This window comes from Ahaetulla prasina, chromosome 5 (genome assembly GCF_028640845.1).
Source record: "Ahaetulla prasina isolate Xishuangbanna chromosome 5, ASM2864084v1, whole genome shotgun sequence".
NCBI classification, from domain to species: domain Eukaryota; kingdom Metazoa; phylum Chordata; class Lepidosauria; order Squamata; family Colubridae; genus Ahaetulla; species Ahaetulla prasina.
In genome coordinates, this window is record NC_080543.1 from 95,735,076 (window position 1) to 95,750,411 (window position 15,336).

The 15,336-nt window shown below is 37.3% G+C and overlaps 1 protein-coding gene across 6 annotated transcripts in view; it reads right to left on the reverse strand.

Annotated features, from left to right (window-relative positions):
• INPP4A (inositol polyphosphate-4-phosphatase type I A) overlaps positions 1 to 14,131 on the reverse strand; it is a 134,767-nt gene extending 120,636 nt beyond the window's left edge. For 2 of the 6 annotated variants that reach the window (XM_058186426.1, XM_058186423.1), the window contains exon 1: positions 13,763 to 14,131. The gene's annotated coding sequence lies outside the window, so the exon portion shown is untranslated. Of the gene's footprint in view, positions 1 to 2,641; positions 2,864 to 13,762 lie in introns of all 6 variants that reach the window. The other 4 variants (XM_058186428.1, XM_058186427.1, XM_058186425.1 and 1 more) reach the window with 3 other exon arrangements.
• Positions 14,132 to 15,336: the final 1,205 nt, after the last annotated feature.

Below are 15,336 nucleotides of genomic sequence, written 5' to 3' on the forward strand. Positions count from 1 at the left end.
CTAGGAGAAAACCAGATCTGTCAGCCTTGTTCCTTTCACACTTATGAATCTGTCAAGCTGCATTCTTCATTCATCTATTCATATATTTGCCAAACATTGATACTAACATTCAACAGCTAATTGCTAATAAAAAGACATCTTGCCAAGTTAAACTTCTCTAACTAGTTTGATAACTTTAGCTGCCTCTTCTTATAATCACAAAAATATGAAGTTGGTTTCCACTGATGTAAAGGCCAGGCAGCCATAGGAGAAACTGAAGTGCTGTTGCCAAAAAATCACGAGAGCAAAGGAAAGGATTGAGCCCAATAGCAGAGAATGAAGGAAATGAAAGTCCAAAGTCACTTTTGTATACAGAACAGCCATCAGAACTTCTATCCACACAGTATTTCCCTTCACACAACATAGATGTTACATCAAGTATATTTCCAACACTGAAGGGCAATTTAATTAGGTAAATTGGAAGCCATTCATATCTAAACTAAACTTTCTCTCCACTGGTGATCTCCATGTTGGTTGGAACCTAATTCCATAATCCCATCCAACATCAACACATTATTTTAGTAGCAAGAGCCACTGGAATTCTTCTATTCAAGAAAACTAAACTAAAACATCAAAATAAAGGCTAAGGATTTTCAAAAACTTTCAATGCCCAAAGTCACTTTCATGAGATGGGCACCTATATACATTTGATAAACAAATAAAGAAGTTGAATTTTTTTTAAAAAAAAAAAGAACACACATGCATTTCTTACTTACATCCAGATGGGCTTATAGCTGTGTACTCTAACTGCGATTGCATTGTGAAAGTTGCCAGATACCAGATGTGAAGCCATTAATGAGTGCTTAGTCAGCACATCATGTTGATTCTTCTCAAGTTGCACTAATTGCCAGGCTGTTTCCAGACACAATTACTAGATTTCAGGTACTAGAAATCACCACTAAAAGCTTTCTTTTAGATTCAGGAAGTCAAAGGGATTCAAATTCAACAGAAATAAAGAGAGGCAGGCTGAATAAAAGAGAAAATGTCGAGGGTTAGTGATTTACTAATTTTATTTGTATGCTGCCTACTTTTTTGGGTTGGCCAATAAAAGCTGTTCTTTCTATGCCACTAAGATTTCTCTTCATGTCTCAACAAGGAAAATAAAATACAATACCTTGTTTATGTAGATCCCTGTTTTTTTTCCCCTTTTCCCATAACTATATTGTTTTTTTTCTGGCTGATACCCTGTTTCCCCCCCAAATAAGATATCCCCTGATAATAAACCCAATCTGGCTTTTGAGCGCATGGCAATAAGGCCAAGCGCTTATTTCAGGGTTCAAAAAAAATATAAGACAGGGTCTTTTTTTCGGGGAAACACAGTACTTGAATTACTAGGTCAAATTTTACTGGTCAAATGTATTGTGTTGTATTGTTTATCTGTTCATTTGTTATAATTGTTTTTAAATTTAAAATTCCTAAATTTTGTTTGACTTTACTATCCTTAATACTGTATACAATTATGCATTGTTGTTGTTAGTTGTGAAGTCGTGTCCAACCCATTGCGACCCCATGGACAACGTTCCTCCAGGCGTTCCTGTCCTTTACCATCCCCCGGAGTCCATTTAAGCTCACGCAGACTGTTTCAGTGACTCCATCTAGCCACTTCATTCTCTGTCGTCCCCTTCTTCTTTTGTCCTCAATCGTTCCCAAATATACTGTATTTTTCGTAGTATAAGACACACCGGAGTATAAGACACACCCTATTTTATGGGGAGGAAAATAAGAAAAAAGCTGATTGGCAGGTGGATTGGCCTCCGGGAATACTCCCAATCAGCTGTTCCCAGAGGTGAATTTTAGCAACAGGTTCCTTCATTGTGAGCTCTGTGCCTTGCTTTTTTTTTGCTTTTTTTTTTTTTTTTTTTGGCCTCTGAAACTCTGTTTCAGAAAAAACTTTTTTCTGCCTCCAGAAGCCTCCGAAACAGAGCTTCAGAAAATAGCCTCTGAAGCTCTGTGTGGGAGCTTCTTTTTTGAAACTCTGTTTGGGGGTTTCATTTCTGAAGCTTCGTTTCTGATGCTTTTTTCAGTCTCTGAAAGCTCTGTTTGAGAAGCTGGGCGGGGCTACATTCTGAGTATAAGAGGCATCCAGATTTTCACCCTCTTTTTAGGGGAAAAAGTGCGTCTTATACTCTGAAAAATATGGTACATACTTACATGTATTTTCTAATATGTGACTAATGTATGACTTTTAGATAGTAGATCCAGAATATTAGGCCAATATTAGGCCTAATATTATTAGGCCATGCTTTCGATGTATTATCACTGCTGTAGGGGTAAAAGTACACTGGTGATTAAGAGTCACATAAAAATGCCTGAAGCTCAATGCTTCTGTTTCAAGTTGGAAATTTTCCTTTCTCCAAAAATATCTACTCTTTTTTTAAATGACTATTTTGCAAGAGACATATTCCAAATTCAAGCAAAGGAGAGTTATGCATATGCAGTATTTGAATTGATCTTCCACTCAACTGTTTATCCAAGAATGAAATTGTTGTAAATCATTTTCTCCCCAAAGGATATATTTTTCTCCACTCAAGGAAAAGCCAACAAGAATGACAGGTCATCTTTTAAAAAATGAAAATGCAGAGTGCCCTTTCATATTACTTACTATCTGTGTATTTAAATGTGGACTCCTTGGGATGCATCTTATATGTTTGTGGATATGTGGATAGAAGCCGTGGTGGCGCAGTGGTTAAAATGCAGCATTGCAGGCTAACTCTGCATTCCACTGCCAGGAATTTGAACATGACGGCTCAAGGTTGACTCAGCCTTCCATCCTTCTGAGGTCAGTAAAATGAAGACCCAGATTGTTGTGGGCAACGTGCTGACTCTGTAAACAGATTAGAGAGGGCTATAAAGCACTATGAAGTGGTATGTAAGTCTAAGAGCTATTGCTATGTGTGGATTAGGAAGCACATGATGGGAATGTATATAGTATGTGACCAGGAGGAGCTAAGAATGGAGTTTTGGGCAGCATTCAACACCACAGCCCAACTACCTCTCCCAGAGGGATGCACTGGTGGGACTTTTTTCCTGGAATGTTTTTCTCTGTAACCTCCTAGACTGATCTAGTCCATTCTCTAACTGGATCTTTCTTTGGTTGACTTCTCCTACCATTCCAAATTTTGTTCTGCTTTGTTCAGTATCCATAGAGCATCTTGCTTACAACATAATTTAGTTCCAATTTTTTTTTTTAATGGATAAATAAAATGGGAAGTAGAAAAGAAAATTTGTGAATCAGATCAAATGCCATTATGGTTCAGGACTTCAACATTTGGTATGTCACCTTACTCTCCTACTCTTACTGGTTCTACTAGTTCATTTTTAAAAAAGCCCACCAATCACATCAAAATTGGGAAGGCTAATGCAGCAAAACCTCAGGGTTTTCTTTTGTTGGGGGTGTTACTTGGAACCCTGACACTGCCACCCTCACAAAAGCCATGGTAGATGGTAGCACTTTTCAAAGGCAAAGTCAGATCTTGTTTGTCACTCATTCAGAGGCTGGCAGGCAAGGTCAAGAATCAGGCATGATAGGAATGCTCTTTATTGTAGTATGGAATAAAGTAACTTGAAAGCCAGGTGATTTTTCTCATTCCATCTTATTCTACTATACAATACCAAGGCGGGGGTATTCTGAGTTTCATTTTCAAATCTCCTCTCAGGGTTGAGTGATCTTTTCACTTTAAGAACTTGCTTGTGCCTTCCCTCTTCTTAAAGTGAAGAAATTAAGAGCTGACCTTATCAGAAGTCACCCATTTGAATGAATGGACTAAGAATCAAATAAGTAAAGCAAGTTCTGTTTTTTAGGCCTATGTCATTGGATAGTTCAATGACTGTTCACACGTTTCAAGTATTTATATTAATTCATTTCCCCAGAATTGTAGGCAGGGAGTGCCACATAATATATTATAATAACTGGTTGGTGTGCTAAGCAAATGAGCTGCTCACAGGATGAAACTGCCAGGAAACTGAAATTTTAAAACATTTTAGTACTAGAGAGGAGGCATTATATAAAAAAAACCCATCTAATAGTTATGCTACAGAACTAATTTATCTCAGATGGTAATGTCTCACAGGAGTAGCTCTTCTAGGTTAGTTCATCTTCTGCAAATTCCCCAAGGCCAACATCAAAGCAATTGACCCATCTGATTCATCTCTACTCTTCCAGAAGTTGCAGTGAGGACACCTACAGTACTAAATTTAGATTTCTGTCATGACCATCATTTGTAAAGATGGTCTAATAACTTTAAAAGCCAGCTTTTAAACCATACCTTGAGGCAGCCACTTCCCTAAATTAAGGGCTGTATTTTCTTCTAATATTTTTACTACCCATTTCACTTAATAGCCCAAATTATTCTGGAGAAGTGCGGAATTTATGTAGACCTCATAATTTTAGAAATCTCAGTTGTGTCCTTCTCCAGCAGGCCCAAATGCTCTTTCTTCAGGTTCATCTATCTCCATAAAGAGACAACTTAGTACAACTCTGTACTAAGTACAGAGATCCAGATATGGATGAATGCCATATGAAAAAGCACATGAAAACGTAACTAGTAGGAAATAATAACAGTTATTATTTTCATAACTTTCTAGTAAAAAAATATATAAGCAAACCAATATATACAGTATTTTCTAATTAGACTGTGTCAACTCAATATGCTAATGAGCTATTCCGGAAGTTAGGGATTTTTCCTTCAGGGCTTATCACTTGATACATACAATAATTATACTTGACATTTAACTACTTTAAGAAATGATTATGTTAATTATATAGAGTATTTATTTTGACTTTTGCTTCCTGTTTTAACTAGCTCCTAACTAATCCAAAAAAGGACCTAAATTCTTATTTCTTGACTCTTAACATTACTCATCAATGACAGAAAGGAAACTATCAAAAGCTTTTCAAAATTACAAGTTTACGTAATTTCAAGATCTTTATGAAATAGGCGTTCCTTGTCAGAAACCATTGCTGTTTTTAAGATATTCAATTCAATTCAGCATTACTAAATACAACACAACCAATAGAAACACTTCACACAACAAAATTAAAGGCAGAAAAACATTACAAATCCAGTGCCCATGGAGATGGCAACTAGTTAAATGAATTTTTAAGAAAAAAATTAAATTTGTGGCACACAGGCCTATCAAAAGCTATTAGTCATATCTACAAAAATACTGTGAAAACTACCACCACTTTTAGATTAAATGTAGAATAAAATTCCTTCTCCTTCTCTTCTTAAGAAGATTCTTCTAGGATCTTGAATCCTTTACATTTCTCTATGGGATTAAGGGCTGGAATCCAGCAAGATTATGTAAAGTGGAAGCGTAAACCTGGTCCATGTCACATTTGTAAGCTCAGTGCGATGCATCTAGGAAATGAACTAAGAATAATTCTCATATTTTCCCAAGTATATACAACTTATTCAAGAAGGACAGAGTTTAAAATAAGCACTAATTCATTTAGTTGATTAATCTTAAAAAGAAAACAATTTATCCAGACTTTTTTGCGTCACACTACGCCTTTAAAATATTTGCTTCAACTATGGGTTTTTTAAAATTAATTTAGAAACAAAATAAACTTGGAAGTCACAATGAAATAATTTAAGGGACTTTGTGGCTATATTGCTTAACACAATACCCCAGAAAAATTACTTTTTTCAAATGCTATCATCTCCATGGCTCCAGGCTTCCATAAATGGTTCTCTTAGTTTATCCAAAACCAGAAATAACATTTGAATATGATTTATAAATATGCAACAGTACCATAGCCACCATTCATTTTAAAACATGGAAGAAATATCTGTGTTTATTAAAAGGAAGTCACAAAATTCATATATTACACGCATGTTAGAAACAATGAATTTACAACACTTATTAGCAAAACAGATATATGTTTTCCATGCAAGAAAGTCTGAGATTCAAGCCCATGAATCTCCAAAAAAAAAGTGCTGTAGATAATTTTTGCATGGAATATCTACTTATCACTGTTGACAATACAGGCTTTGATGAACTAAGAGAAGGAAGTTAGCAAATGCGCTAAGCATATATTTCACCTCCTACTCAACTCCCATATACATAGGCATTTGAGGATATGGATAACTTGTAGCTGAGAGTCTCTACCCTCTTATGCAGATATTCAGCACTGGAGGAAGGCTTCCTAAATGATTTGGCTTATTTACTTCCAGTGACATCATCAACATGTTTATAAATACCCTTTGACATGTTGTTGATCAATTTCTGGGCTTAGAACAAACCAAAACTGATGGGAATGATATTATTCTCTGAAGTATCTTTTTCCCCCTTCTATTTGAAACCACATTCTAATTAGGGGAAAGTCAAAGGGACATGTACATACTTAAAAGAACTCGATGTGTTATTTTTTTCCAAATGACTCACATTTCCAAAGAACAATATATATGGTTTATCATCTCACCAGCGAGTACATTAAATCCGGGGCCTAAATTCATCTGACTGTATTACTGCTTGCTCTGCTAAAATTGGAAAGATGGTTTGAAGGTGAGCTGTTATACAATATGAGCATGCCCACCTGATTATTTTAAGATATTTAACAGAGGTTTGGGCACACAAATATGAAATACCAAGGGTACTTCAGCAACATCCAAGCTACAAAAGCTCCCACTGTTCTTTTCCACTGGAAAGCGAGGGAGGGATGGAGGGAGGGAGAGTGGGAAGGAAGGAAGGAAGGAAGGAAGGAAGGAAGGAAGGAAGGAAGGAAGGAAGGAAGGAAGGAAGGAAGGAAGGAAGGAAGGACTATTTTTGCTTTAGATAAGAGCATTCTAGAAATTATAGTCAAATTTATAGCTAAAATTTCTTGCAAAACAGCAAATATAATTGCAATAGCAACTTAGCCACAATAACAGGCATGGTTATGAAAAATGAAAGGTATCTATATACTATTAAAATTATTGTGTCTCCAAACTTTAACTGAGTGAAATGGTGCATCATAAGCCAAAACTTTTTTAACGAAGGTATCTCAAAAGGACTAACTTACAGAATGCAATCCAAATCAGACCCATGACTCTCCTGGAATTGAAATTTGGCAAATTTTATAAAATATTTTATGACATAAAATTATCATGTATTATTGTGACATAATATAAAATGTCATAAAACATTTTTTTTGATCAGCTCTGATATTTGACTGTGCTATATAGTTCAACGTGAATTACTTTCAAGACAGATACATCTCTGAATACCCCCATGAATTTTTAAGAACCTTAAACTTTTAAGTACATTAGAAGTTCTGCCACTACTGAAAGCATTGAAGAATCTGGTAAGGAAGTATCTCCGAAACTATGACCCAAAAGGTGACAAGTTGTCTCATTTGAACTAAAACTGCACAAAAATAAGACAATAATCATACCTTGGTACAGAATTGCACAATCTTGTTTTCTACTAATCTACCCAAAGAGATCGTCATTGAAGTACCGTAATAAAAAATGAATGTCTCATAGTTAGACATTTACTAAACACATCAGTCTGATTTCCCAACAAGAAAACAATCTTTCAAAATAATGAGGAAATCAGAGAACAGACACCTCATACTTCTGCTGAGGTTCTAATAATCTTCTTTGCCGTTCTGTTTTGTGAACAGTTCCTAGCCATCAAAATTACCAATTAATTGAAAGTTCAATATTTCAAACCGGAATAATGTCTTTACTCTATAGTTAACATTGATTAAATAGATAAACGGCATTGCAAACAGAAGTCATTATCTCTGGAACTATTCAGGGCAATGTGATTACCAATTCAGACCCACTGTGTTCAAACATACTTTCTTGAAATGCAAATCGTTAATCACTATAAATTTTGTACAAGAATACTAAATTTTGCGGGAGTATTTGCTATGATCCAGTACTTGCTCATTCGAAAAAAGGAGTTACTGGTAGTCCTTGATTTACAACCATTTGTTTAGTGACCACTGAAATTTCACCAGCACTGAAAAAGGGTGACTTATAACCGTCTTCAGACTTAATGACCACTGCAGTATCTCCATGGTCATGTGATCAAAATTCAGGTGCTTAGAAACCCACATGTATTTACAATGATTGACATGTCCTCGGGTCACACAATCATCATTTGTGACCGTCCCAGCCAGCTTCCAAGAAGCAAAGTTAATGGGGGAAGCTAGAATTGCTTAATAATTGTGTGATTCATTTAACTGCAGTGATTCATTTAACCACCTGACAAAAAGGTTGTAAAATCCATCTTGACTAACTTGACAACTACCTTGCTTAAGCAACGGAAATTCTAGTCCCAGTTTTGGTCATAAATTAAGGACTACTTGTAAAGAGGTCTAGAGTCCTGATCAGAGCATGTATGTGAACTGAATTTCACCATAAGTATTCCCATGAATGCTGCAACAAGTGTTTCACTGCAGAAGTGCAAAGTAGAAATACTACTTTAAAAAATATATTTTATCATTTGATTTTCCTTTGTCATTATTAAAACCACTTTGTATTACCTTTAACATGACAAATTCTCAATGTAAAATATTATACTTTCCTTATTTTTAATCCTTTTCTCACAAGAACAGAAGGAAAGGGAAAATAATAGCACTTTGCTATTACAGAGCTACAATATTAGGCAAAAGCAGAGCCAAACTATTAAACTTAGCTGGTTAGAAGCTCTTATGCCAAATGTTTTCATCTCACTTCACAATGACTGAACCAAATTATACACATTTCTTCAGTCTCAACAGATACAAAAGACACAGAGTCTGGTTTCATTCAAACAATGGAAAACATCTTTCTGTGTAGAAAAGCAAATATTCCCTCACAGTGTTCAAAAAAATGGTACAGACAAAAGTCCTAACAAGCACAACTGTGACGCAGTACTAGTTTTCCATATGCATGGATACGTTTCCTTCTTCACAACTAATGGCACCTAAATAGGCAAATAGCAGAGTAAATATATCATGCTCTCTCCTAGGAAGCAATCATACAAATTCATTTACCGAGTATATTCTCTGGAAGAGATATTTGCAGAGTCTGGGGCAGCAGGTGACATGGCAATACTTCCTCAGTTACCCAATTATGATAATTGCCACTTCCTTTGTGCATCATAGGCCTGTCCAACATAGGCAACTAGAATGCATGATTTGGCTGAGGGAGGTTGGGACTGCCTATAAAAAAAAGATAGGCTAAATTGGATGATGGTCATTGGCATCGTTAAGTGCTTTTCACCTATACTTCTGACAGGCAGCCAAAGCACATATATACTATATTTTTTGAGTTATACAAGTACTTTTTTTTTTGTTTGTTTGTTTACATTTATACCCCGCCCTTCTCCAAAGACTCAGGGCGGCTTACAGTGTATAAGCCATTAGTCTCATTCTATTTGTATATTTTATATTTGTATATCTCATTCTATTTGTATATTTTTACAAAGTCAACTTATTGCCCCCCCAACAATCTGGGTCCTCATTTTACCTACCTTATAATAAAGGATGGAAGGCTGAGTCAACCTTGGGCCGGGCTGGAACCTGCAGTAATTGCAGGCTACTGTGTTCTTAATAACAGGCTTTACCAGCGTGAGCTAAACCGGCATAAACATTACTGATAAGTCTACTCAGGCCTTACAAAAACAAACATAAATAAGATATTAAATAAATGTTTATTTTATTCTGAATGTACATTTGCAATTACATGCTATCGATTTTTCCTGATGTATTTCTTTCAGGATCTTTTTCTTCTTTACTTCCTCTTTTACCACTTTGGGTGTCAAGGGATCTTTCAGGACCACTATAATTATTTCATAATCCATAAAAAAATATGGACCTAATTCCATTTTTCTGGAATGGAAATGGTTTAATTCGAGAAAACCACAGATTATATATTCCAGTGCTGTTGGTGGTAAAAAAAAGTTAAATTTCTCATCTGTTTAAGGTATGGTAGTTCTAAATTAATTCAAAACTTTTCTTAGAAATGTTATCTTAACGTTTTCAACAGATGAGTAAACAGAAAAAACAATGGCAGAGAATTTAGCACTTAAGGTAAGAGCAGCAGGCAGGAATAGCTTTATTTGGCATTTCACAGATTAGTATTTCTACTGTATGAAACATCTCCTGAAGCTGATATCAGCTACCAGGGAATATAAGATTAACATTTTTACAAGCAAACATGTACTACCATGTTTGCATTTTGCAAAGAATCCAATTATATAAAGTTTAGCATAAATAGGAGAAAACACACGATGCATAAATAAACCCTTTAGCACACCAGGATTAAAGAATGTGGGTGGCAGTCTTGCAGCTGGAAAAAAAAGGGTTCTAGGATAAACACAACTAATTACATCAGGATTTATTTCTATCAGGATGAGAGATAAGTAACCTAGATTACAATACTTCTGGTTGGGAAAAGATCTGCAATTAAAATGAATATCCTCCTTAGATTGAGATAGCAATTCCAAGAGTTATCAAATGACATCATATATCAAATCATATATATGGAAGCAAAAAAACAAGCACAGAAGTCTGTTATCTATAAACATAAGGATGCTATCTGTGCCTAATTTAAAATGGCTTTTTAAAATGGTAGACAAACAGTGACCATAATTATGACAAGAAATGTGATACAGAACTTGTAAAAGTACTGTCACTGTTAAATTTAAAGCTAAACTAGGCAAAGAATAAAATAGTGAATCTATTTCATCAGACAACCTTTGATCATAAACAATGTAATTTAGCAGGTCTCTACTGATTAAGGGGTCTATATAGTAAAGGACAATCCCAAACAGGAAAGCAGTTAATTAAAGATCTAAAACAAGCTAATATTAATGGCTTTACATAATAATATGAATATTTTTTATTTATAACTCCAGGGTTAAATCAGAAGTAAAAAAAACAATTAATGATCACACAGAAATTAATTTTACAATATGATAAAAATGCAGAAGTTTTGGTCTTAAGGATCTATAAGTATATAAATTCCTAGCATTAAAAATATCTGGGAGAATAATATTAGAACCTACTGATGAAACTATTTGGAACAGTTGACTGTATATTTCATCCAAAAAAACCCCACCCAAACTGTATCTGCCAAAAACAGAATATATCTCAAAATAATTCATAGTTAGTGTTCTCCCTGCCCTTCCTCTCAGTGAGATTGTAATGCATCTATAAAAAAGTATAATTTATGTCTGAGGAGAAACTGATAGGTTGGCGCTTACTTTCATATATGGTGGCAAAGCTTATTCATTTAAAAAAAAATCTATCTATCTATATAACTATATCTATATCTATCTATCCATCTATCTCTCTATTTATCTGTTTTGCAGGATTATTCAGAAACATTATCCCCTTCCCGCTTATTGACTCTATTATCGCCATATAATACCTTGCATGTAGAAGCATGAAATAAAGAGCTATTGGCTCCTGAAAAGCTATATTGTACTTTATTTATGAAGAATGAAGCAGGATATTTAAACAGCCAGACACTATGGAATGTAGCCTTAGCTGAAAATGTAATCAAGTAGGAGAGGTTAAGCAGAAACATTAATTACAGAAAAAAATTTTCTTCAATACAATCTAGGTTTCTGGTACATATTAAGCAAGAAGCTGAGAATATCTAACCTTCAGTTTTTTGTATAATCATGAACAAATGGCATGTTGTAGCAAAGAGTAACTTCTTGTACAGTTACATATCGATAGTTGTGTTATTTTACACAATTACTGTTTTTGTGTGTGTGTGTGTGTGTGTGTGTGTTTGTATAGCTGTGTCTTTAACAAAATAAAATTTAAAAAGATAAATTGCAAACACTTCAGTAAATCTATTCAAAACTATTGCAGGATGGTTTCATTAAAAGTTTGGCTAACATTGTTTTTAAAGCTCAGTTGTTTCAGTGAGCACCAATAGCATTTGTATTCTATTTTCCAGCATAAATATATATTCTTTTTAATGATCATGGGTTGAAGCCTACGCAAAGCATACTCAGACCTACCAAATCAACTCAAATTGAGCTGTTTATCCCCCATTGATATCTGTAGATCTTCTACATGTATGACAAAAGTTCAGCTGCCTGTTCTGTTTGCTGTACTATGAACCTGCCCCCATTACTATAACCTCCATCTTGTGGTCAACCTATTGCTAAGGCAGGATTAAGATGAAGCTGATTTAAAGTGCTTTTGAAGAATGGAAGCATCTTCCCAGCAACTGCAAAGACTTTTCACATGGACAATCCATGGCACTTGGAGGATGGGCCTCCAGAGGTCAGCGAACTGCCGGGTTCCAGGTGGACCAGCCTCTCCCATCAAACTACTGGGCTCTGTGCCTGCAGTTCCATTTATGCTGGGCTGCCAAAGAGACCAGACACTTCCCTTGCATAGCTATTTTCTTTTTTCCCCCTTAAGTTCAAACACAGCAATTTCAATATAATGTAAAATCAAATGCCGATATTCCCATTGACAAATAGAAATACTGTAATCCTAAAAATCCTACCATAATCCTAAAAATCCTACCATAATCCTAAAAAGCAGAAACATCTGAAACGGACAAATGAAATTAACATCAAGCACCAGGCCAAAGCAAGATAGGATGAGGTATTGTAAATCAGCTGGAGCTTTGGTGTCACTTAAAAAGGGATCTGATTGAGGTTCAAAAATAAACCAACAATTCAAGAAAGGTTTTAGATAACCCCAAGCCCCAGAAGACTCCAGTAAAAGAGAAGGAACTGTTCTAGCAACAGCACCTTCTCATCTGAGACTGGCCAGAGATGAGCAACACTATGGGTCTTGTTGCTGAGGCACCCTATAAAGTAGACTGTGTGGGCAGTCGTTTAAAATTAGTAACCCAAGCCTAAAATTAAGCGTCTTTGCAACAGTTCCTGGATGACTAGCACTCTACAAGAAACGTGTGATCTGTGTGAAATAGTTTTAATAAATGTCTTTTATCATAAGATTTAGGATTATTTCGGGAAAGTATCAAGTTGATCCCTTTAAAGGTCTCATCAATTCACAGATGAATCAGGAACCTATAATGTAATCGTCTACGTAAAAAAGGCCGTTACAAGAAACCAGATTAAGGAAGGAAAAGCCTGGCTCCGGGGCAAAAACTCCTGGGAACCCATTCCGCAAGACATAACCCTGGATTATGTCCTAGAAAAGAAAAGCCCTGAACCTGCCAATGTACAATCATCTTCTCTTCCTCCCTTTTTTTTTTAATTAAATCCTGTCCGACGCACGCCCTCCGGTTTGCATCAGACAAATGCAGCTATCGGATCGCGCAGCAGCGCCAGAGAAAGACATCCAGCATCCCTCCTACTACGAGACATGCACATCCGTGGTTGTTAAATATGTCCTCCCCACGGCATCGGCGGGCCGAGGCAAAGCAGAGCCCGTCACGCGCCGGTCTCCCCCCGCCCCAAGTTGTCCAAACAAAACCGAACAATGGGGTACACACACACACACAAAAAAAGCCGCCCCTTCTGAGCAGAAGCGGGGCAGCGCCGAATCTCCCCCGCCCTCCTTCGTGTTTATTTGACAGCTCCTCGCAAAGCAGGCGAGGGAAGAGGACGCGGCGCTGAGCCGCCGCCTTTACCCCTGCCTCGCCGCCCCTCACCCTCTTTGCCTGGGACTCTTGCTGCAGAGCTTTCACCTCCCCCCCCCCCCGTCCTCCTCCGCCCCTCAGGGAAGCAGCGTTTGCAACCGAGAGCGCGGGAGGGCAACCCGCAGCAGCGGGGAGAAGGACCCGTTTTGCAAGGGCGCCCGTCTTACCTCGCGCCCGCTCGGACTAGAGGAGCCGCAGCTTCCTCAGCAAGCCTTGCGCAACATGCTGGACTGGCTCGTGGCCCTTCCGAAGTCCGAGGAGCTGCGGCCGCAACCTCACCTTCCCGTCGGATGTGGCTCTTCTTCGCGTCCTACGGCAGCTTCTTCTGCTACTGCAGCAACCCGGGTTCCCTAGCGCGCATACACCCAGGCAGCTATGACGCCATAATCCAACCAGGCTCCTCCTCCGTCTCCCGTTCTTCAGCGCTTGCGCCGCCCGCCGCTTCTCTGCCCTCGGGGCAGCGCTTAGCTCGCCCGATCGCTCTCCCTGCAATTTCGGGGTCTGGGGTTCGCGAGCCTCAGCTGCGGGAATCCCGATGAGCTCGAGGCGGCAGGCGAGAGAGGGAGAGATTTCGTAACTCCTGGTGAGCGCCATCTAGTGGTGGTTTGATCTTTTACCGCGCAGCTGCGGTCGCCTAGGCACCTCTCAGCAATGTAATATTAAGGCAGATTTCCCCCTCCTTGAGGCACATTTTGAATGAATAGTGCGTAAGCACAGGAAATGCCTGCTCGTATGAATCTGAGCACCATTATCAAGTTCTCATTTTAGTTATATATACTGTACTCTTAAAATCAAACTGCCCTAGTTTGATCATTTGATCACAAATCTTATTACATTCCTTGATAAAGTGACAAAATTAGTGCACCAGAGAAATGCTGTGGATATAATTTACTTGGGACTTCAATAAGGCATTTGATAAAGTAGACAACAACCTACTACCTGATAAGATAGAAAAATGTGGGTTAGGTGGCATCACCACCAGATTAATGCTCCAACGCTGGAAGTTTTTAAGAAGAGATCGGATAACCATATTCTATTCCAGTGATTTATTTTATTTATTTATTTTGTCACACAGTATATATAAGCATAAGCATGAAATAACTATACAATATATAAGCATATATATGAGTTAAGTATGTAATAACTATATTAATTGGATATAACGAAAGGAAATAATAGGACAGGAACGGTAGGCACGTTTGTGCTCTTATGCACGCCCCTTACTGACTTCTTAGAAATGGGGTGAGGTCAATAGTAGACAGTTTTTGGTTAAAGCTTTTGGGATTTTGGGAAGAAACCACAGAGTCAGGTAGTGTATTCCAAACTGTAACTGTTACTGAAGTCATATTTTCTGCAGTCAAGATTGTAGCGGTTAACATTAAGCTTAAATCTATTGTGTGCTGGTGTATTGTTGCAATTGAAGCTGAAGTAGTCTTCGACAGGAAGGACATTGTAATAGATGATTCTATGAGTTAAACTCAGGTCATGTCGAAGGCGGCGTAGTTCTAAATTTTCTAAACCCAGGATTTCAAGTCTGGTGGCATAGGGTATTTTGTTGTATTCAGAGGATGGAGAACTCTTCTTGTAAAATATTTCTGGACACGTTCAATTTTATTGATGTCAGAAATGAGGTATGGGTTCCAAACAGTCAAGCTGTATTCAAGAATTGATCTAGCAAATGTTTTATATGCTCTGGTTAGTAGTGTAGTGTTTTTGGAGAAGAAGCTATGCAAGATTAGGT